This window comes from Triturus cristatus, chromosome 4_2, assembly GCF_964204655.1.
Source record: "Triturus cristatus chromosome 4_2, aTriCri1.1, whole genome shotgun sequence".
NCBI classification, from domain to species: Eukaryota; Metazoa; Chordata; class Amphibia; order Caudata; family Salamandridae; genus Triturus; species Triturus cristatus.
The window spans coordinates 486,110,489-486,132,212 of record NC_140586.1 but is presented as its reverse complement, the minus strand read 5'-3'; the positions used below and the strand labels follow the sequence as shown (position 1 = coordinate 486,132,212).

The 21,724-nt window shown below is 41.6% G+C and overlaps 1 protein-coding gene and 1 long non-coding RNA gene across 2 annotated transcripts in view; one reads left to right on the top strand and one right to left on the bottom strand.

Moving 5' to 3' along the window:
• ST6GALNAC5 (ST6 N-acetylgalactosaminide alpha-2,6-sialyltransferase 5) overlaps positions 1-21,724 on the top strand; it is a 727,364-nt gene that overhangs the window by 582,863 nt on the left and 122,777 nt on the right. The gene's annotated exons all lie outside the window — the stretch shown is intronic.
• Positions 1-21,724, bottom strand: part of LOC146834584 (uncharacterized) — a 133,347-nt gene that overhangs the window by 63,670 nt on the left and 47,953 nt on the right. The gene's annotated exons all lie outside the window — the stretch shown is intronic.

Genomic DNA, 21,724 nt, shown 5'->3' with positions numbered 1-21,724 from the left:
AAACATAAATAAATAATATGCTGATACAATATACTCATCCAGTTGTAGCAGTTAGTAGGCTTGTAGCAAGATGTAATCTTGAATAAAAAATGGGTAAACGTGTTTGTTTGGCATAAAATATTAATTGTTTGGGTTCCCCTAAGCTGAGAAACAACCAGGCTTAATTATTTTTGCCCACCTATCACTGCTGAACTAGAAAAAGTAATTTCATACTCAAAACGGATGGACACAAAGGTAAATAAAATCATCAGACAACATGGATCTTAGTATGATTCACATTGTAACAATATTTTCCAAAAGAACATGTCGACATGTTGAAGGGTCAAACAAATTCAGCAAAATATGATTTCTCAATATTTCATGTGACGGTAGTCTACTAACTGCCTTTGGTAAGGAGACAGTCCGTAATTAATACTATAGAGTTAAGCAAAGCTAAAGAGATTGTACTGTTTCCTGTAATAATTTATTTTTCATACATAAGAAAATCTGAGCTGGCAATTTCAGCGTGACTGATAAGAATGTTTTGAAGTCTTTATATGGTTACAAAAGTTGCTGATTTGTATGCATAAATGAGAACATTGTTGCAAAAGTAAGAAATAGGAAGTGTGACTTGGGTGATGAAGCAAGATGGCTTTGACGTGAGTGAAGCCCTGAATACTTTGACAATTATGGGTGATCTGTGTCATTCGGATGTCAGTGCCTTTAATGTGGTGCGTCACTGTGGAGGTCTTCCGGAGATCTGAGGCATGAATTCAAATACTGTTCAGGCCTGTGAAACATTTTCAGGTGTTGATAGATACCTCCTATTTCTTTGGGCATAATGGGTCACAAAGGCTATGTCAACGTACACTACCTTAAACGTGACAGACAGCCGGCACGGCTAATGTTTGCAAGTTTTCCCTTTGCAACTAGCCAGCACTCCATCTCCTCTCTCAAAAAGTGGAGCCACAGGGAAAATTGGATAAAGCAGTGACATCATGAGAATTCAAGTCTGTTCAGTTAGTGTGTCAGAGACTCTAGGTATCAACAAGTTATAAAAGCAAAGTGGATGTCTATGGAGTGCCCAATGGACAGCCCCAAGTGTGGACAGCTATCTGCATATGCACTGGGCAGGCAGCACAGTGAAGCCACTCAGTAGGCTCTAGCCACCACAATACAAAGGAAATTGAAGAAAGACTGCTTGGTGACAGCATCTACAAGAATAATCTTTACTCTGGTAGGGCTAGAGCAGGCCTGTGCCGGTGCACCCACCCAATCCAGTGCTAAAGGCTAGATACATAGAAACACAATATAAAAGTCTTTTGAAAAGCATGGGAACATGTGCATGCGCTAAGTACACAGAATGCTCACAAGACTGGAGAAAATCTGCGAATGTTGACTTGATGAACATGTTTTCTAATAAAGGAACATATTCATTTTCTTTGCTTACATAAAGAGGAGTGCACAGATTATTCTGTTAGACTGTAGACAGTTATAAGTGATCCCTTTAAAATATGCATTCATGGAAATGCTGCACACTGTGAAAGGACAACCACAGGACCAGATGCAAAGCTAGAAAACTGATGGAGTCTCAATATGATTTTGAAAACATGGTAAATTGATTAAACGGCATACTAGTGCAACAACATATACATTTTCTAAGGCTGAAAGAGGAGCTGAAAGTGAAAAGACATTAGATAGGCAGTGGATGATGAAAAGGAAAATGCAAATGCTACATTAGAAAATGAAATGTGGACTACATACATGAGAAACATCGGACTCTTGGCTAGATCGAGAGGCACATATCATGTCCCTCATTCAAGTGTAATCTAGCACAGAGAAAAATGCAGTCCAGTTTCATGAAGTAATACTGCATCAAAACTAGGAAGTTGGATGTAGCAAAGAAAAGGTAAAGATGAAAGAAAAGAAATTCCTTTTTAAATTAAATGCTTTCATCTTCCCAAATGTAGGTCAGGTGACAGACAACACACGAATGAAGCTTGAACCTCACTGGTTCAATCCACTAGAAGATATTTTGTAGGCAAGTTGCAGGCTTCCAATAAAGCACCTGGAGACCCCAATGCAATAGGTGCTTTATAAATGTAGTTATCTGGTTTATTCTACATAATGGCAATGCAGCAGGTGGATGTCTCATTCCAAACTTTGACTCCTATTACAAAAAAACATTTAATCAGCAATTTGGTTCTATCAACGGTTTGATGCTCTTAAAGCTGTATTGAATCTGCGCTCTGGCCAGAGACAACAATGTGGAAGTGGGCGGCTGAATGGACTCCTTCACTGCCCCAGCCGATTTGCAGGTTGGGTCAGACCTGCTCCACAGCCCTGCAATTGGACTGGGCTTGACTTTACTAGCTATGCAACCTCTTGCTTTAGATATCGTTTTACTGCCTTTTCCGCCATGCTCTGTATCTATATCTCTACTTACCTTCTGGGTTTGCTCAGCACTTAGAGATCTCCAATTCACTCGTAAGATGGCATCTATGGTCTTGTCTTATCAACTTCTCATGTAATTATGTGTTTTTTCCCCTCAAGATGTACATGATGTTGTGTTTATTGTTTCCTCTAACATAACTTCTTTACAGGGCGACAGATGTTTCTGGGGTAGAAGTGTGGGGAGGGGTGGGAGTTGGGGTTTTCTTTGCATACTGTAGTTTGATGTATTTGATAACTTCTTTTTTCCCTTCTTAGGTTTTGGCACACACACTTGCTTTGCTCCTACACACAGCCCTGGGGTAGCATCCCTCCGCAAAACGCCACTGGTACACTCATCATTGTTCCACCAGGCCTGGCGGGCCCTGCTTTTAGGTTGTCCATTGTCCACCTCTCACAATAATCTCCACCTACCACATATATGACCTTTCGAGTTCTGTGTGGAATGTTAACAGTCTATTAGACCGAGTTAAAAGAGCGGCAGGTTTTACTTTTACTCACCAACACAGCCCTAAGGTCCTGTTGCTACAAGAAACCCATCTCATTCAGGACCTCTGCCCCTTCTTGGCACTTAAGGGCCACGATAGTGTCTTCCACGTTGGGTACTCTGGGGGAGCCAGGGGGGTTGCCGTTCTTCTGCGCCGTTCTTGGTTGAAAGAAGTGGTTGTGCTTAACGGTTTCTTCTCCTAGGATCTCATTGGTATTACGTGATTAGGAGATGTATGGTCGGGGACACACATGCATTCTTTCCAGGATCTTTGACAGACATACAGCCTTACACACATCCAATTTTATAAATACCTCCAACTGATACATGCTCTTCATGCTCACTCCCTGCCCACCAATGCTCTCTCTTGTGTGCAATGCCCTGGAGGCAAAGTTGCTCAAGGAAAACCTGGGCTGCAATGGAATCTCTCAGATCTACCTCACACTCATTACCAACTCCCCTAGCTCACTGTACCATCTTAGGGCCTGTTGGGAGGGCTGGATGAGCCCTGCAGAGAAAAATGAATGGCGGGACACCCTGATGGCCCTTGTGAACTTACCACTTACTCTTAACTACAGCTAATCCAGACCTGCTATCTTTACTCTGTATACCATTCCCTAATTCGGCTTTACCGGGCAGAATTACGCCCAACCCCCAGATGTCTTCGAAGTGGAACTGAACAAGCAGATTTCTATCATATGGTATGGACCTGTGCAGTGGTGCTTCAGTACTGGACCAGGGTGACCCGAGAGTTGTCAGAGGTGCTAGGTTGGGAGGTTCCCCTTTCCATTTTATTGGTTCTTCTAGGGGTGTTTGAGGGCTCTGGGGGTATGAGGGCTGAGAGGGCATTTCTGGGCACGGCCTTCCTGGTAGTGAAGGAAGACATCGCCACACGATGGATGTCCCCGGATCCCCTACCCTGGTGGGGTGGAGAAGGGGTGCGGAATGGTGTGCGCAAAAGGAGCGTGTGGTCTTTGAAGCCCGCGGTTGTCCCCAAAAACACAGACGAGTGTGGGGGAAATGGCTGGGTTAATTTGCTTAACTACATACAGATTTGTGCTCGTGGATAACCTTTATGTTTACTGTTCTATATCTACTGGATGTTCTGCCTTGAATGGACTGTATATCCCATCTTGTAATGTGTCACAGGTGTGCCATGTACTCTTCTCTGCCAGCTTAGCAGGCCTACAATTCAATAAAGTTTGTTTATTAAAGAAAAGCTGCACTCTGCTTGTTGAATACCAGCTGTGTGTTCCTGCACGTGTTAGCTTATTAGTATATTAGCAGTATCTATTCTTTGGCCAATTATCCATACAATTTTGTAGTTGCATATGGCATTTGTTTCTTTGTGTGATGTATAGATTTATACAGCCTGTTATAAAAACAACTGCCTGACTGAGCTATTTTGTGAGGAACCATAAGCTTCAACAGGTCCACACTAGCCCCTTTTTTAAGTTGATTTGTTTTAGCTGAAAGTTTAGAAACAATTTAATAAGGGACCACAAATTATTCCCATGGAAAACAAAACACAAAGAAAAATCATTTTGTGTGCACACTTTAGGAAGTGACCCCTAGCTTAATGACTCAATATATATACAGTACGTGCAAGCTTTTTTATTTTCTCAAAACCTATTTCATACATAGCAGCAAAACATCTTATTTATTTTCTTTGATCCACAAACAAATGCCAAGGAACTAATCAAAAAAGTGAACGTATGTCACATTCAAGTCCTCTAAAAATCAATATAGTAATTTTTGCAAAGATCGTAAACAACATGAAGGATAAAACATATTTGTGTTTCCTGATCACATAGAAGTTGTCATATAAAAGAGAAAACTGTGTGAAATGCATTTGTCATCATTGTCCAAGTTATGAAAATGTAAAGTGATTTGTGTTACTTGAATTGACAGCTGAAATTAGATTATGCTTTCACCAAAGCAAAATAAAATCGGATGTGCTGTGCTTTTTAATCAATAATGGTGTGCTCTGTGCAGCAACACTCTTGGATACATCTAAAATGCAGTATACGATAGGAACTACTATATAAGCAGGTTTATCTGTATACACCACTTCCCTCATTTCGCCATCCTCCGTTTTTTCCATTTCCCTCAAGTTTCTCATTTATTTCCAACTAAATGCTTGTTTTATGAAAATAGTAGCCTGTTTGGGAGGAATGGCATATAAAATACAAAATACAAACGCAATCGTACAGGAGTCTTAAATATGAAGATTTAAGTGTGTCAAGAAAAGTTAGATTTCCATTAAGAGAAGTACCAATTTCCAGCCTTTCATCCTCAACGGGAAGTGTTGTAATGGATTTATATTTTTGTCATTCTTACATATGCATTCTTGAGTTTAAACAAACCGTAGGATTCAGCACAGATATAAATGGAATATATAACCAAATAAAAACTCTGATTTCAATGTACAAAAACTGCATAAACTTCAATTCATTCTAAATAAGGATTGCACTATGGGATAAGGTAAAATAAACATTCTACAATTAAAGCCGTGCCTGGCAGTAAAAACATTTCTCTTCTTTTCAAACATTACACAAACATTGAAAGTGTTAAATGAATAGTTACATATTCTGTGATTTCATGATCAATCTTTGTATAGAAGAATAGAAGAAACCTCGATAGTCTGTTAAGCACAAAAAAAGTCACCAGAAAGGTCTATCAAATGCCTGAGGACCAACTGCACAAAAGGGTATTACGGACCCACTACGATAGTGAAGAATTTAAATAAAATAGCACCACACACCAGTGGTGTACCAAAGGCTCCTGCAGTGTGGGGCACCACGAGCTCCAGGGGGCCCCCTCAGCACAGGATCCAGTTCTGAGAGCTCCTAAGTGAGTCCAGAGTTGGGGGCCCTCTATGTACTTTGCAGGCCCCCCCCTAATGTTTTGTTACACCACTGCCACACACTTAAGTTCCAATGATCTTTGGATGAGTAACCCAATGTTGACATTGTAAAGATCCACAACAGCTGTAGTGGTGATAAACAGGTTCTTTTTTAATAGCACCACAGCCACATAAACAAGATCATCTGGGTCTGAGCTCAACTGACCTTGACCAGAGCTCTCAGTCAGATCCTCACTGACACAGAATGCCATGAACCCAAAATTCTATCGAACTATTGGCTAGATACAAATTCCACACAGATTCTTTCAAATCGGTGAAACAAGTAGGCCACCATAAAAGTAATCTCTTATAGATGTCATAGTAAACATACCATTATTAGAGGTATATGTAATCCTTGACCCTAATTTCAATTCATCCTTTACCTCTTTCGCTCAAGAGTTTTTTCACATTAATTTAACGAATTATGTCTCCTTTCATACAGTGTGGGACGCCTTTAAGGCCACCGCTCGGGATTTCATCATTAGATTTGTGTCAAATAAACGTAAAATTTCCTGCATATTACATAACACACTTCTTGCTAAGATTAAAAAACTTGAGCACTCCTTCCACACCTCCGAGTCGAAGGACTCCCTTAAAGATCTCATCACTGCAAAAATCGCTTTTAACGAGTCCACTACGGAACAGGCCTCCCTATACTTACTGAAATCCTCAGCAAAGTATTATGGTGGCCAAAATAAATCAGGCAAACTTCTAGCCAATTATCTAAAGATTAAACAACAGAAACTTCATATTGATTCCATTATAGATGATAGCCAAGCACCGAAATTCAAAGACACTGAAATACTCCAAGAATTTGTATATTTCTATCAATCCCTTTACACACCAGAAAACACACCATCAGATACAGACATATCCCAATATTTCTCCACAATTCAAAAACATATTAATCCCCAATTAGATTTAGCCTCTTTGGTAGCTGAACTTACACAAACAAAATTGTTAAATGCTTTAAAAACTCTTAAAAAAGACTAGGCCCCAGGCCCAGACGGCTTCACAGTGGAATTTTATTTACATTTTGTTCATCTATTACTCCCACACTTACACACTCTTCTTTCTTCCTTTATCGCTTCCCGTAATTCCACTGGCTCTTTTTCCGAAGCCTTCATCTGTCTAATACCAAAGGCTGATAAGGATTTACATTACTGTAAGAATTATAGACCTATATCCTTAGTTAACGTAGATTATAAAATTTTCTCGAAAGCTCTAGCCCTAAGATTAGAACCATATCTTCCCATGCTGCTTGGAAAAGAACAATCAGGTTTTGTCAAAGGTCGCAACATCACTGACAATACACGATATTCTTGGACATTTTAACTAAATCATCACATTTTCCGGACTCCTTGGCGGCAATTGCGTTAGATGCAGAAAAGGCCTTTGATAGGGTTTACTGGCCTTTTATCTTCCACGCTCTCAAGTGGTTTGGGTTTGGACCGAAAATCATTTCTTTAATAGCCCTACTTTACTCTGAGCCCAAGGCCGCCATATCTACCAATGGCCTCATCTCCCCTTATTTAATCTTAAACGAGGAGTACGCCAAGTATGCCCCTTGTCCCCTTTTCTTTTCAATTTGGCCTTAGAACCCTTTCTCTCAAGAATACGCCCGAATAACTCAATCACAGGTTTTGTCTCGGATCCTCAACAAATTAAGTATTTTAGTTTTTCTCTCCAAACCACAATCTTCACTTACAGCTTTCAAGGGAGAGGTGGAGGCCTATGGATTGGTATCTGGCTATAAACTGAATAGAGGAAAATGTGAGTTATTACCCTTAACCAAATACACCTTTAAGGATGATTTTAAGATCTCCAACTTTACTTGGAGCCCTAAACATATAAAATATCTTGGTATCTGGTTCTCTCCCTCTGTAAAGACATCTACCTCTTTAAACATAGACAAATGTTCTGCCAAACTTAAAACTTTGGTCGCAAGATGGCATCCCCTTCATCTTTCTTGGTGGGGTCATCTGGACACAATCAAAATGATGTTGACTCCGATAGTTTTGTATATCCTTTCTAACATTCCACTTTCCATTCCATCTAAATTATTTCAAAAGATTCATTCTATTTTTACTTCTTTTTTATGGAATGCTAAAAAACCAAGGATGGCGTTACAAAAATTAACAAGACCAAAATCTGAAGGCGGTGTTAATTTCCCCCATTTCTCCAATTATCACAAATCCTTTCAGATATGACAACTATCAAATTGGATCACTAATCAATCTGAAGATAAACCTCTCTGGGTGGATCTTGAGACCTGGTTTTTAGCTCCCTTCTCATTTCAGGAATATCTCTCCTTTACTCGCAAACCACAAAAGCGCTCTACTCCCATAATTAAGCAATCCTGTAAACTACTATCCACTGCACCCCACTTAGTGGTACATAATTTAGACACTTTTCTCAATTCCACAATTTGGCACAATAAACAAATCCTTCTCAATAGGAAACCTATATTTTGGAAGGCTTGGAGAAATACAGGTCTACTCTGGGTTCATCCATTTTTAGATCAGGATGCACCCATTCAATTTACGCAATTACAAACTCTTTATCATTTGCCTTCTTTCTTTAAACCTAAATGTTTGACCTTGCAGAAAGCGAATACTTGATACTTATGCTAAACTCAAATCTTCACCTTCCTCACCCTCCCACCCCCTTTTCCCATGGCATAACCTTTTGCACATAAACCCCAGAGCGTCCACCATTTATTCCCGTTTAATGGTACCTCCTGAGATCCGATACAAAACCAAATTTGACCTCTCGTGGGAATCCGATCTGGGAACAAATTGGCCTATCTCTTTTTGGAACAGAATTTGGACGAAACTTAGGAAATCATCCAGAGCGGCCAGCACAACACAAACACTCTTCTTTATTTACAACAGATTGTTTCTTACTCCCACATACCTACATAAAATACACAACACAAATCTCAACACTTGCTGGACATGTTCCCAGGTTCACGCTAATATCCATCATATGCTTTTCACATGTCCACATGTTTTTATATTCTGGAAACAGGTCTGGCACCAAATCAACACTATATTTCACACCACAATTCCACTCTCCCCTACAAACATTTTCCTAGGTAGTTTAACACTGGACTGGAAAACAAGTCAATCCCAGTTACCACTTATTGATTTGTTAATAGCTGTAGCTTTTCAGCAAATATAAAAAAACTGGAAAGATTCCTCTAAATTGTCCTATTTAGCTTGGTGGTATGCTGTATGTCACAATCATCGCCTCGATACAGCACTCGTTCATCTTATCTCTCTTGCTACTAAACGTTCTCACCTTTGGGGCCCACTCACACAATTTCTAGACGATACTGTGAAGAAAACTCCTTTACCTGCTCCCTCACAACAAGAAGTGACCAAGCCTCCTTGACCTCCTATTGTTTATTTATAATTTTGTTTAATTTATCATTTTCTATCATATATATATATATATATCTATATATATATATATTTTTTTTAATTGTGTATTTTTGACATGTACTGTTATTTATGATTTCTGTGAACCTTTGCTTGTATTCATATATTCTATATTATCCTTTTACTATTTTAATGGATATTATATATCGTTATTGTTCTTTATTACACCTTCATGTATTTATGTATTAACAAATAACTGCATATATGAAGTATTGTTTTTATGATCATAATAATCTTTTCAATAAACCTTTTCTTGAACTTAAAAAGAGGTATATGTAAGATGTCTGTCACAGAGAAGCAGGAAATAAATATTTGAGTTATATTAAACATTTCAACATTTCCACACATATTTAGTGCTGTTAAAAAAAAGCATACCATCATTGTTGTGGTATTTGTGAAATAGTTGGAGGTATACAAGTGATCCAATGTCAGTAGAACATGAGAGATAAGTGGTACACCTTCAAAGCATTGATGGGTTCAGTATCTATTTTCAAATTATATGAGAATGAGCCAACACACCATCCTGTCACAACGTATTATCTACTTCAAACTTTGACAGCAACCAATTTCAAACTTATCAAACAGCCAGCAAAGTATTAGCATAAAGATAATACTTAGTGCTGAGTCTGAATAATAGAGTTGTAGAGAAGAAGGTTGCTTCTGTGAAGCCTCTGTGGCCAGCCTGTGAATTTAGGAAATGGTACAATCCACTCCTTGATTAGAAGCCACACGTAGTTTCTGTGCTGCTCTGATGCCTATGTATTGCTGCCTTACTTATTCCACTCAAGCATAGGGGGTATGATGGCCCTCGTTACGAGTGGCCTATATAATTCCAATATGTACAATACCACGTTACCTTATTGAAATTATTATCTGTTGGTATTTTATCTCACCTAATAATTGCTGGCTGTGACACGAAGCACATTCCTTCAGATAGATTTTTCCAGGACAAAGCGGCCAATATTTACTGGAGAAAAATCCCTGGAAAATATCGAGACTTGTTGTTTTGGTGTGGTAAGAACCAAATTCTGCATGTCCTCCCCCATTTTGCAAGCAAAATTTGCAACAGGTGATAATAATGGCACCTGTTAAATTGTGACTACCTTGGTATTGGATTACATTGTGTGTGATAATAATCACACAAGAAACCGAGCCACCCATAATGAGAGCCAAAGAGATGTTGAATTTTGGACATGGATAGATTAGGAGGCAGTGGTGAAGTAATTTAAGGGTATTTAAGTACATAATCTAAAGTGTGCTTTATGTTACTGTGGTACAGTAGTCTATTTGTTTCCAAAAGTGATGGCTTGTCACCAGTGCCTCACTTGTATGGTTTCCCCCTCCTTCATTTCTTTATTTAGTTATATATATTTAGGGTAAGATTGCAATCTCTAGAGTACGTCACCAAACATTATTTTAAACAGCAAAAACAGAATTTGGGCAAGTTTTAGAATTTACATTGAGCTTGTGTCTGCCAGGAGTGCCCCAGCTAATTACTTTGGTCTTTGCTTATAGATGCAAATTGTATCCACAAACCCCTTTGGAGGTTTGGCTTAAAGCGCAGCTGCCTGTGAAACATATTGTAGCCAATACACTGAAACTGGAGTTTAAGTCAATGCCCTTCAGCTATTGGCTTATTCACCATTGTTTGGAGATGTTGTCAATTGGATCTTGGATCAACGCTGAGGAGTATATATCTGTGAGATGTCCTGTTGTCAGTGTTTATAATTTGTGGATTTCAGTGTTGTTTTCACAGAGTTTCCCAAACCTTTGAAAATCAGTACTTATCAGTTTATTCAGCTGCAAAACACCCCCCACCAAAAAAACACTGTCTTTCAGTGTTTACAAAGCATGTTGTATTTTGCAGTGATTGTTATAACGCATTATTTAATTTAAATTAGAAGCAATGCAGGGCATGCCGTGTCTTTCCATGGGCAGTGCATCCAATGGACTTATGTTAGACTGTTTTAAGCATTTAAAGTTTATGACTTGCACTCTCACTCTCGCTCACATCTCATTACTCTCTTTCACATCTCATTACCTCTCAGTCTCACTCTGTCTGGTGTGCAGGACTATTAATAGATTTAAATAATAAGAGTGCTATAAGGAAATGTTTCAATTAACAAATTCCTGGACACAGATAGGGGAGCACCCACCTACGCTTTACAGAATATTATTACATTGTAGGGTGGAGAACCCTGCCATCTGCACAGTACCCTGTGAAACATTTAACATTTTGAATTACACCAGATTAGTTTGTAGCCCTCCAAGGCACCGGGCACTTGCTGCTTCAAGCATGTTTGCTATTGCTTTTCTGCAGCCTTTGCCTGACTACATTAAGATGGTGCTGCTGATCTATGGACATTCATAGCTGCTGAGTATCAACTTGGCAGTCGTCTCACTTTAAGTCAGGTCTGACCTTTTAACAGACATCACAATGTACACTGGGACTTGAAATGTTGCTGTTAACATTGTACATACAGGCTTAACACCTTCAGCAGTTGGGTATAACACCAGATATTACACATAACAATGGGGCAACTTGCAGCTATAATGTTTGTTGGGATGCAGAAAAAATCTTGTGTAATGTTTTCACCATGATCTCATGTTCATGGTGACAGGACTCTTTTCACAAGTACCTGTCACTACGCCTTGCATAGAATGCTTAAAGCCTGGGGTGTTTGACAGTTGAACTGTTATCAACACTTACCTATTAGAAAAGGGAACTGATATATCAAAGGGTTTTACAGATTCTGAGTCTCTAAATGTGATAGCACATATTGGTTAAGATTCTTATGAGCCAGCCGTTTCACCAGTCAGAGAAAGAATTAAATGTTGTGAAAAGATCACAGATGACTTTAAGATTCCCTGATTCTATACAGTGTATACAATCATTAGATCAGACCTAAAACATGCTTCTAAACCCTGCAACTTTAATTTAAGCACATAAAAATCGAGGGATTAAAAGGAAGAGGAAACAATATTTTAGTGACAATCCTATACAGCAAAACATCAAGCAGAATAATTCTAGACCAGTCTTTCCTGCTGCTACTTTGTATAACGAAATTACATTGTGTTGCCCCCTCCAAGAAGAAGTGAAAATGACTCATTCCCTCTCACTTACCTTTCTTTGCATGGCATTTGTTTGCGGTTCTTCGGGCACTTATCAATATTTATATGTTTACACTGAGGAGGGCTGCTTCCCTTTCAATATAGTTTTCTCAGTTATTACAACTTAAACCTAGAACAGAGTAGCCTGTTGTTAGAAATGGGACTTCTGGTTGGCTAAGGCTTCCGCCAAAGCCAGACAGAAACCACCACTCTAGTCAGGACAAGGAAGTTACACGCCGAAGATAACCCCTGCTCACCCCCTTGCTAGCTTGGCACGAGCAGTCAGGCTTATCCGGAGGCAATGTGTAAAGCATTTGTGCACGCACACAGCAACAACATCCCAGGCCCACCACAAAGGAAACTCCACACCAGGTTATATATAAAAATAGCCTTTGTATTATCATAACACATTAGAATAGTGAACACAAATTATACATGGTGCCACCTGGCACTAGGTCATATTTACAAGGGATTATTTACACCTGACAGGGCCCACTGGACCACTGTCAGTACCGTCACAAAGTGAACTTAGTAAATGTAGAATTTAGCATAAACATAGAACACAACCAGTACTACTGGTAATCACCGCACTTAGCATCAGCCTGTAACATAAACTACCTTATGCACAGTATCACATTAGGCGCCAAACGCATTGTACGCCAACCTCATTAGTATAACCACATTATACAATTCTCTCACAAGTCTAAACGCATTAGACCCTAACCTCCTAAGTATAACTACATTAGGAAATACATTTCAGTAGCATAAACCATAATCCGCAAAACAACCTCATAATCATAAAACACATTTAGAGGTATAACACAGGGTGTGTAAATCATTCTACAGACATTACATTTCTTAGCACCCAAGAATCACAGTAGGGCCTGGCGCCCTATAACTCTAATAGTCCCAAAAGTCAGGGAGCGCTGCCAAAGCAGCGAAAGTCAAGGGTGCGCAATCTGCGCAGGCCTAAATGTTGCAGCTGCCCACTACTTGCTGAGCAGCTGGGAATATCAAATGAGGACCTAAACGGAGCAGCTGGCACTAAGTGCTGCGCAGCTGTGGGTCACACCTGAAGGCCTGGCACTCACTGTGCCCTCTGACCAATTAGGCAAAACGGGCCCTGGCATGGCTGTGCCCTCTGGGCCTCACTGGGCTTCTTAAAAACACATAGCCCATATTTGGAGCGCACTGGCGCTCAAAACCACGAGTGCCCGCAAAACGTGGCAGCTGCCCTTTAGCCAGCGGGGCAGCTGTAAAGTTAAAGTAGGGGCTTGGCACCCGGGACCCTCTGGCCCCCACGGGGCTTCTACATAACATGGCCCCTTCGTTGGAGCGCAGGGGCGCTCAAACCAAACATGCCCACGTTGGAGCGGCCCGCTGCCAGATGGGGCTGCTCTGACTCTATGCCTTCAACCGCACCAACACAACGGAGAGGCCCAAACTTACCGGGCTCTCCAGATGGCGGCGATCTCCTGCTTCGTCCTGTCCTGCACTGGTGCAGTTTCTCTCTGGCTGCGCAGGGAAGTTCTCCGGGCGTCACTCTGCACACGGAGCTCCCTCTTCCCTACGGGAGCCCCGTCCGGCATCAGTGGGCTCTCTACTTCACCCGGGCCCCCACCGGGGACCCGGGAGTTCTCAAAGGTAGCGCATGGAGGCGGGGTAGGCTCCCGTCCTTTCCAACACGTCCCAGCATGGGGTAGGCTCCCTTCCGGGTCTCTAAAGCGCCCGTCATGCTTCTGGCCTCTACGGCTTCCGTCCTCAGGCCCCGCCCACAACCAGGCCGGCTTCATAAAACAGCATCGATGCAGCGGCCACTGCAGGGTGGGCACCTGCAAGAACCCAACAACGAGGGAGAATCCCCACGCCGGGGATTCCCTCTACAAGGGACAGAAGCGCTCCTCCTCAGCTGCAGGGAGCACGGCACCATGAAAAGCATTCCCAGGGAATAAAAGTAGAACACTCACAGGCGCCCAAGGCAAAACACAAAGTCCTCAGGGATAAAGAAGATAAGCACAAGGTCCCAATGGTCCCCCAGGCATCCAGGGGCAATGCAGGGCCCAGGGGCCAGCACACAGGGCCCTCCAGCAGGGAGGCAGCTCCCATGGCGGTCCCTCCTGGGCCCCACCAGCAGCAAGCCCCCCTCAGTCAGGATCCAAAGCAGAACATATTCATGAGGTCACAGCCCCTTCTTTTATGCACACATTTCCCTTTGTGACACAGCACAGGGTTTAGGGATACCAGTTAGAACTGGTTTGGGGGAGCTTTGGAGCACTTTGTTGTGTTCAGCTCCTCTCTCCATTGTTAGGTAAGGGCTAGGTGCTCAGACGCACCACAGGGGGTGGAGCCAGCATTGTGGAGGGAAGGCCCAGCCCTATTCAGGTGCAACTCCTCCCTCCCATCTACATGCAGATCTCTCCATTCACCACTGGGCCACCTCACCCTGTCTCCTGGAACTCCCCAGCCCTCTTAGCTCCTGTCAATCACAAGCCAGACAGGCAATTCACATCATACAGCACATAGACATGCCAACTTCTAGAAGTGGCACTTCTCCTATAGTTATAATAAATCCGCGCACATCATTGCGCAGCATTTATTCTTACGAGTTTGCACAAAATAAACTTGACCCTGCACTCCTCTCACATCAGGAACTACCATGGACACACAGATCCCCCATGCATTCCTATGGGAGGGCAGGCCTATCTCACCACATGCACTCAGAGAGTGCACGCACTTTACACTGGGCCACAGTGCTAAAGTGCGCAGAGGCCACAAATCACTACCAATATGTCAGAACTTAAGGCAAAAAGTTCAGGGGTGAACCTGCCAGAAGGGCCAAGTCCAACACCTGTACATCTCTCACCTCATGCTATTGACTGTTCTATTATTCAACCTTGTTGGAAGTGGTTCACTTTGCAATGAATGACGGACTGTTTTATTCATGAAAAGTAACTTCAACGATCACACTTTTTGTCACACTTTTTGTCAATTTAATGTTTTTCTGTTACTTGGACTATGGACAAAAACAATCATTTTTTTCTATTTTTTCAGTGTAGCAGGCATTTTTTAATGCGCATGTCAGGATTTGAGTAAGAGCTTGCCTTTATAATGACTCTCCTATTGGCTTTTCTTTCTTGCATAATGGATGCCCTGATCCAGAGAGGCAACTTCTTATCTTTTGCAAGGCAGGAATATTTTGTAATGTCCCAGTGGATTTGCAGCTGTGCCGACAGGGCCAGGTATTTCTTTTTCTTTAACGTCATGGCAAGAAAGAGTATGTCATAAAAACAAAAGCATGGCTACAAAGAAAGCTTGCTTGATTTCAAGCCACATTTGCCTCATGTGTTTATGATATTTGTGGATCTCGATGGAGTGAACAATGTACACATGTCTTTATGCCACACAAATCAGGATAGTGCAACATTTTCAACTCTTATATTATGTTGATCGACTTCATGATAATTAGGCCAATTGATTCTTCAGCCCATCAGTACCCTGCTCCCATTCAATTCACAGGTTTATGTCAATTTTTCGAGCTACACATTTTACTGCCAATCTGATCTTGTTGTATGATGCATTTTGTAATCTGAATGTAAGTATGTGAAAATCAAGAAGGTATCCTTATGGATAACATTGTATTAATAGCTTTTAATTTTCTTCCTGAAGTTCACAAATATTACCAGGCATTAGCAAAGTCATGACGTCTTTCTTTAATGTGCTAACTCATGGAAACACAAGCATGTACAAATGTAGTTGGCATATACTAGCACATTCAAGCCAAACCTTGGATTTTGTCAATGCTTGTTTATTTGAATAATCAATTTGGCACTTTTTAGGTGTCACCCTGACCCCGTCATTGTCTCGTGCCTACCAATTTCATATCTTTCATTATTGGCTTCATTTATGTTTTAAGACCAAATCAAAGTCCAGGCTACTTGTTAAGCTACTATAGCAAAGGATAGAACTTCTTTGCTGTGAAGAGAGTGGGGAACTGATTGCTGATCATCTAGAAAATGGCTTTAAAAGATGTAGCATTACAGTTGATAAATGGATACCTTTACTAAGACCTGTTCCTTGAACATTAGCTAAAGTCCATGAGTTCTGGGCAGACTCTCTGGTCTGAAGGGTCTGCAGAGCTTCTTACATGGGTGATAGCAGTACTTGTTTTAATTGAGTAAATGTGGTGTCAGGGCTCTACCATTTGGCTATTTAATGGGGCAGGAGTTACCAGGGATAGGGAGACAATTTTAATATGCAGCAGAGAAAAATGTTATTCCTTGATGTAGGCCATGGTTTAGGATAGAGGTGATTTGTGGGTATGAGTTGCCATGGTGAATCATGCTGCGCTGGTGGAACAAATCTAATGGGCACAACAGCTGGTTTTTATTCTCTTGTCTAGATTCAATAGTCTGCGCAATGCAAGAAAAGTGAAAGACTAGCAGGAACTGGTGTTTTCTGATTTGTTTGTTGGATGGTGTGCAGGCCTGCAAGGCAAGATCCAGCGTACAGCCTTGTATGGGTGTCTGATTGATTACTTGTCAGGACAGATGTGGAGAGATGAAAGCAGACTTTTTAATTGTAGAAATGTTGAATAATAGCAAAAAGATCTTTGTCAAGCATAGGTGAAAAATACATTTGTAAGGGCTCTTTGAAATGACATCCTATGCCTTTAAGAAGGCCGTTCGTCCCTATGACGCTCATAAGTGGTTTAATACCGAGCTTAAAGCGTTGAAATTAGATCTGAGACGCTCTGAGCGTCATTGGAGACGAAATTACTGCCCCGTTCTTCGGGCCCAATATAAACATCTTCTCCTGGAATACAAGCGGGCCGTCCTCCTGGCCAAAACCAACTACTTTTCTGAGAAAGTGGCTCTCTCTGCCAATAAATCCAAGGAGATTTTCTCCTTGGTCAAAGATCTGGCTTTCTCGAATCGTACCAACTCCACTCCTCTCCCTTCTCAAGACCTCTGCTCTTCGCTTAATGAATTCTTCATCGAGAAGATCATTAAGATTAAAGCCAACATCCCCTTGCTCCCTCCCCCTACTCCTACTTCCTCTTTTTCGGTTCTTTCTTCTACTTTTGATTCTTTTCCCCCTATTTCTTCGGACACATTTCTTACTCTGCTCGCTAAGATCAAGTCAGGCTCTCCAGCTGACTGCGCTCCGGCCCGGATTTTAAGAGCTCTATTCACTAACTGTCCTTCTCCCCCTCTTTCTTTCCTTAATGCTTCTCTTGCCTTGGGCTTAGTCCCCTCTTTCTTCAAAACCGCTATTGTCCTGCCCATTTTAAAAAAACCTGGCCTTGACCCTTCACTTCCCTCTAACTTCAGGCCTATTTCCCTTCTTCCCTATCTTGGCAAGGTCTTAGAGAGCTATGTCACCTCTTGCCTCTCTGCTTACATTGAGGAGAACCATGTCCTGGCCTCTCATCAGGCAGGCTTTCGTCGAGGCCACTCCACTGAGTCAGTGGTTTTGGCTGTCCTCGATGAGCTGAAACTTAAGGCTGACTCCTCTCTTCCTCAAGCCCTGGTTCTCCTTGATCTATCCGCTGCGTTTGACACGGTCGACCATTCCATCCTTCTTGACCGTGTCAGCGCAGCGGGCATTCGGGGCCTTGCTTTCTCTTGGCTTGCCTCCTTTCTTTCTGGCCGCTCTCAGGCTGTTCACCTGTCTGGCTTTTCTGCTCCCCCCCGCTTGGTTTCCTGTGGTGTTCCCCAAGGCTCCTCTCTTTCTCCTCTGCTATTTAATCTATACATTCACCCTCTTATCTCCGCTCTTCTTGCTCAGGGGGTCTCCGTGTACAACTATGCCGATGACCTCCAGCTTGTCTTTGATCTTTCCTCCTCACCTCTGTCTTCTTCTAAATTTCGCTCTACTTTGGTCTTTATCTCGGATTGGATGAGCTCTAACCATCTCAAGCTTAACCCGGACAAGACCAAGTTGGTCTTGACGGGCGGCTCTTCCAGTCCCTGGTCTTCTGCTTTTTGGCCCTTCTCTTTTGGCCCTCTTCCCACTCCCGTCTCCTCAGTCAGAACTCTGGGTATTCAGGTCAGTCATGATCTCTCCATGCATGCACAAATCAGCTCTGTTGTTTCCTCTTACTTTCTATCCCTTCGCCTCATTCGAAAGATCTCCCGCTTCTTTTCTTCAGAGGCACTCAAAATCATCATCACGGCCCTGATTACCTCCCGTCTTGACTACGGGAATAGCTTGTACGTGGGCATCCCAGCCTACGAATCACGCCGCTTGCAAGCTATTCAGAACCAGGCCGCCCGTCTCATTTTTCACCTTCCCAAAACCCATCATATCACTCCCGTCCTCAGGTCTCTTCACTGGCTCCCTGTTCTTCAGCGTTCTCTTTTTAAAATGGGTTGTCTGGTTTTTTTGGCCCTTGCCCGCTCTGCTCCTGCATTCATATGTTCCCTTATTTCTTCTCACACCCCGGTTCGCACTCTCCGCTCTTCATCTTTGGCCCTTCTTAATGTCCCCCGTTTCCGCAAAACCAGAACTGGAGGCACACGCTTTTCTGTTTTGGCCCCCCGTTTCTGGAATAGCCTTCCCCTGTCCATGCGATCCATTCCCATTTATTCCCATTTTCGTAAATCTTTGAAAACTTTTCTGTTCTCTCAGGCGTACTCCGGCTAACTACTTCGGGCTGTTTCTGTGACTGTTGCTCTTGCTACCAGCGCCAGGAAGCCGCTTGGCCGCAGTGCGCTTAATCAAATACTTTTTTCATTTCATTTCATTTCATGCAAAGTGTGCTCTGTAATAATTTGCTCTGCTGCATATCCATGTTTAGACTTCTGCATTCATTGTTTTTGGGTGGTAAGTTGGCGATGCTGATTTATCTTGTTTCCCTAATCGCTGACCACTTGACCAGCCTGTATTACAGTCTGTGGCTTTAGTTCTCAATTGTTATTCCACATTAGGAGTAGAACAAAGAGGCATAACTCAGTGTTGGTGTACCCTTACTAATAGGGCATCTATTACAACTATGTGGTGTGATTGGTGTTACAGTCAATTTGTAAATTTGTGACTAGAGCCCTATGTATCTGAATACGTAGGTCCTCATTACAGAAAGGACAGCGGGAATACCACTGTGTTCATACGAACGTGGATGCATTGTCCTGGGGCAAAATACATGTCCCCTGCTAAACACTTGTTTTAAAATTAAAGACAGCATTTTATCTGGGAATGGCCTATGCACTTAGTATTATTCTTCATTATAACGCCTCCAACCTTTATTGTTCATAGTCCTTTGAGTAGCCATTATACAGACAGGTATTGTCCGACTCTACTTACACAATCTACTGTTGTTGTTTTTAAAGAGGACTATAAATTCCCATACAACCATTTTGCCAATCATCCCACAAGTCTGACTGTGCTACCAAAGCAGCACCATGTTCCGAAGGGCAAGGCCATCCTAGTGGAAGGAGAAGCAAAGCTGGTAATGTTAGCCAGATTGTTACACCAACACAAGGCAATACAAAAGGAGTGGTCATCGCTTTTCTGGAAAATGTATCTGCACCACTTCTATTCATGGACCTTCCACAAGAGCCTATTGCACCCCACGTGCATTTTTTAATTCACAAATAGAACTGATTTGGTAGGTTTTGCTTCTGTGCCATTCCATAAAGACACCACCCAATATGTTTCCTTCATCAATTTGTTACCGACTGTGCAGCGTTATTTGTAAACCCTTTCTCTGTTTCCTCAAATCAGGGACATGCAGCATCGATTTTGATTTTTGAGTTGAACATTAACTATGAAAATTGGTTTTGATGAAATTCGAGGATTGCATAAATATGAGTATTTATACTAAAAACCAGGAGCCGGCCCTTCTGAGTCTACACTGACCAGCCTACAATGTATAACTGCCTCTCTATGCCCAGATTTTATGGAAATTGGAAAGGGATGTAACAGACCTCAATCCAGTATTTGCATTTAGTGATCACTGGTTCGAGATAGTGGAACACATTTTTACAGACTTTGCTGTGACCAGTTGTGGCTTACTTTCATAAGACAACTGACGTATTACTGGATTTCAGAAGTAAGCAAGACTTACTCTAGAAGTACTCCTGAAACAAAGTAGTTCTACTAGAGTAAGTCACAGCAAATGTTATGACTTGGCCCCCTTGTGGCATTGTGCAAAGTTTGCATTCATTTTGCGTTTCATCAAACACTAGTGAAGGTGTAACATTGCTGTATCTAACAGACTATCAGTTTGTGGGAGATCTACCTCAATAGATTCCATTTGCATATAACTCACAAACGAATGATTTGCAAAACGTTTTCAACTGAAAATATCGAATTTAAAATACATGCATTTGCATACTCCATGAGGACAATTTTGACTTTGTAGGGATTCTCCAAGGACTGCTGCAGTGTACAAGAGAATTTGCACATGTTGCAGAATTCAATACTACTCACATTTATACGTACTTCAGTTTACAGAACGCTAACAGGTTTACATTTCAGTATTTAGAAATGTGTTGCAAAAGTGCAATTGTACTTGAATTTTTGTTTTGCTTCTTGATAGTCAAAATTCTTTTGTTCATGCTTAGTACATTTCTCTATGACTTTCATCAATCTTTGGAGTTTATTTATAACTTCTTCATGAGAACACATATACTTCTGCCCTTGAAGAGAACAGATTTTCAACCATCCTAAGGGTGGAAAGCTACCGGTAAAAAGATGTCAAATTTGAAAGTTTGTGGGAGGCTTTCTCACAGGAGTACCCCAAATGCAGATTTTCTCACAGGGCAACTACACCGTACCGGCACAAATGATGATGGCGACCTTAGGAGGCAATATCCAACCACTCTTTATTCTGTCAGGGATGAGATTTTGCCCCAGTGCATTATGTTAAGGTGAATTCTGAAACAGACTTTGAAAGAAAAACTGGAGTACTACCAGGATTTTAAAGCTGTTGCCTAGCCCCATCATTACTTATGTGTGTATAAATTCACCTGTACAGAAAGGAAAGGCAAAACAAGTTTGCTTTTGTGCATTTACGATTAGATGTCAGTTTTCTTCCACACAAGGAGAACATTTTATGTTGTATAAAATAATTTTTCTCCTACACCTCCACCAATTTTTGTAGCCTCCTTAACCCCATATTCAAACCGCATTCAACATTGCCAGCAGTGAATTTCTGATCATTTTGAGGGCTGTAATTTACCTACAAAAGGCGGGTGAATACCCTTAATCTCTTTTCTGCATGTGTGTGCGTTCACCAATTTTTGTAGGTGGGCCATCCAAAGTCGCAGGAGCAAATTTACTTATACAGAAATTCCACTCTACTGGCAGAATAGGCAGGTCAGCAGACCATGTTTGTTAGGATCAAAT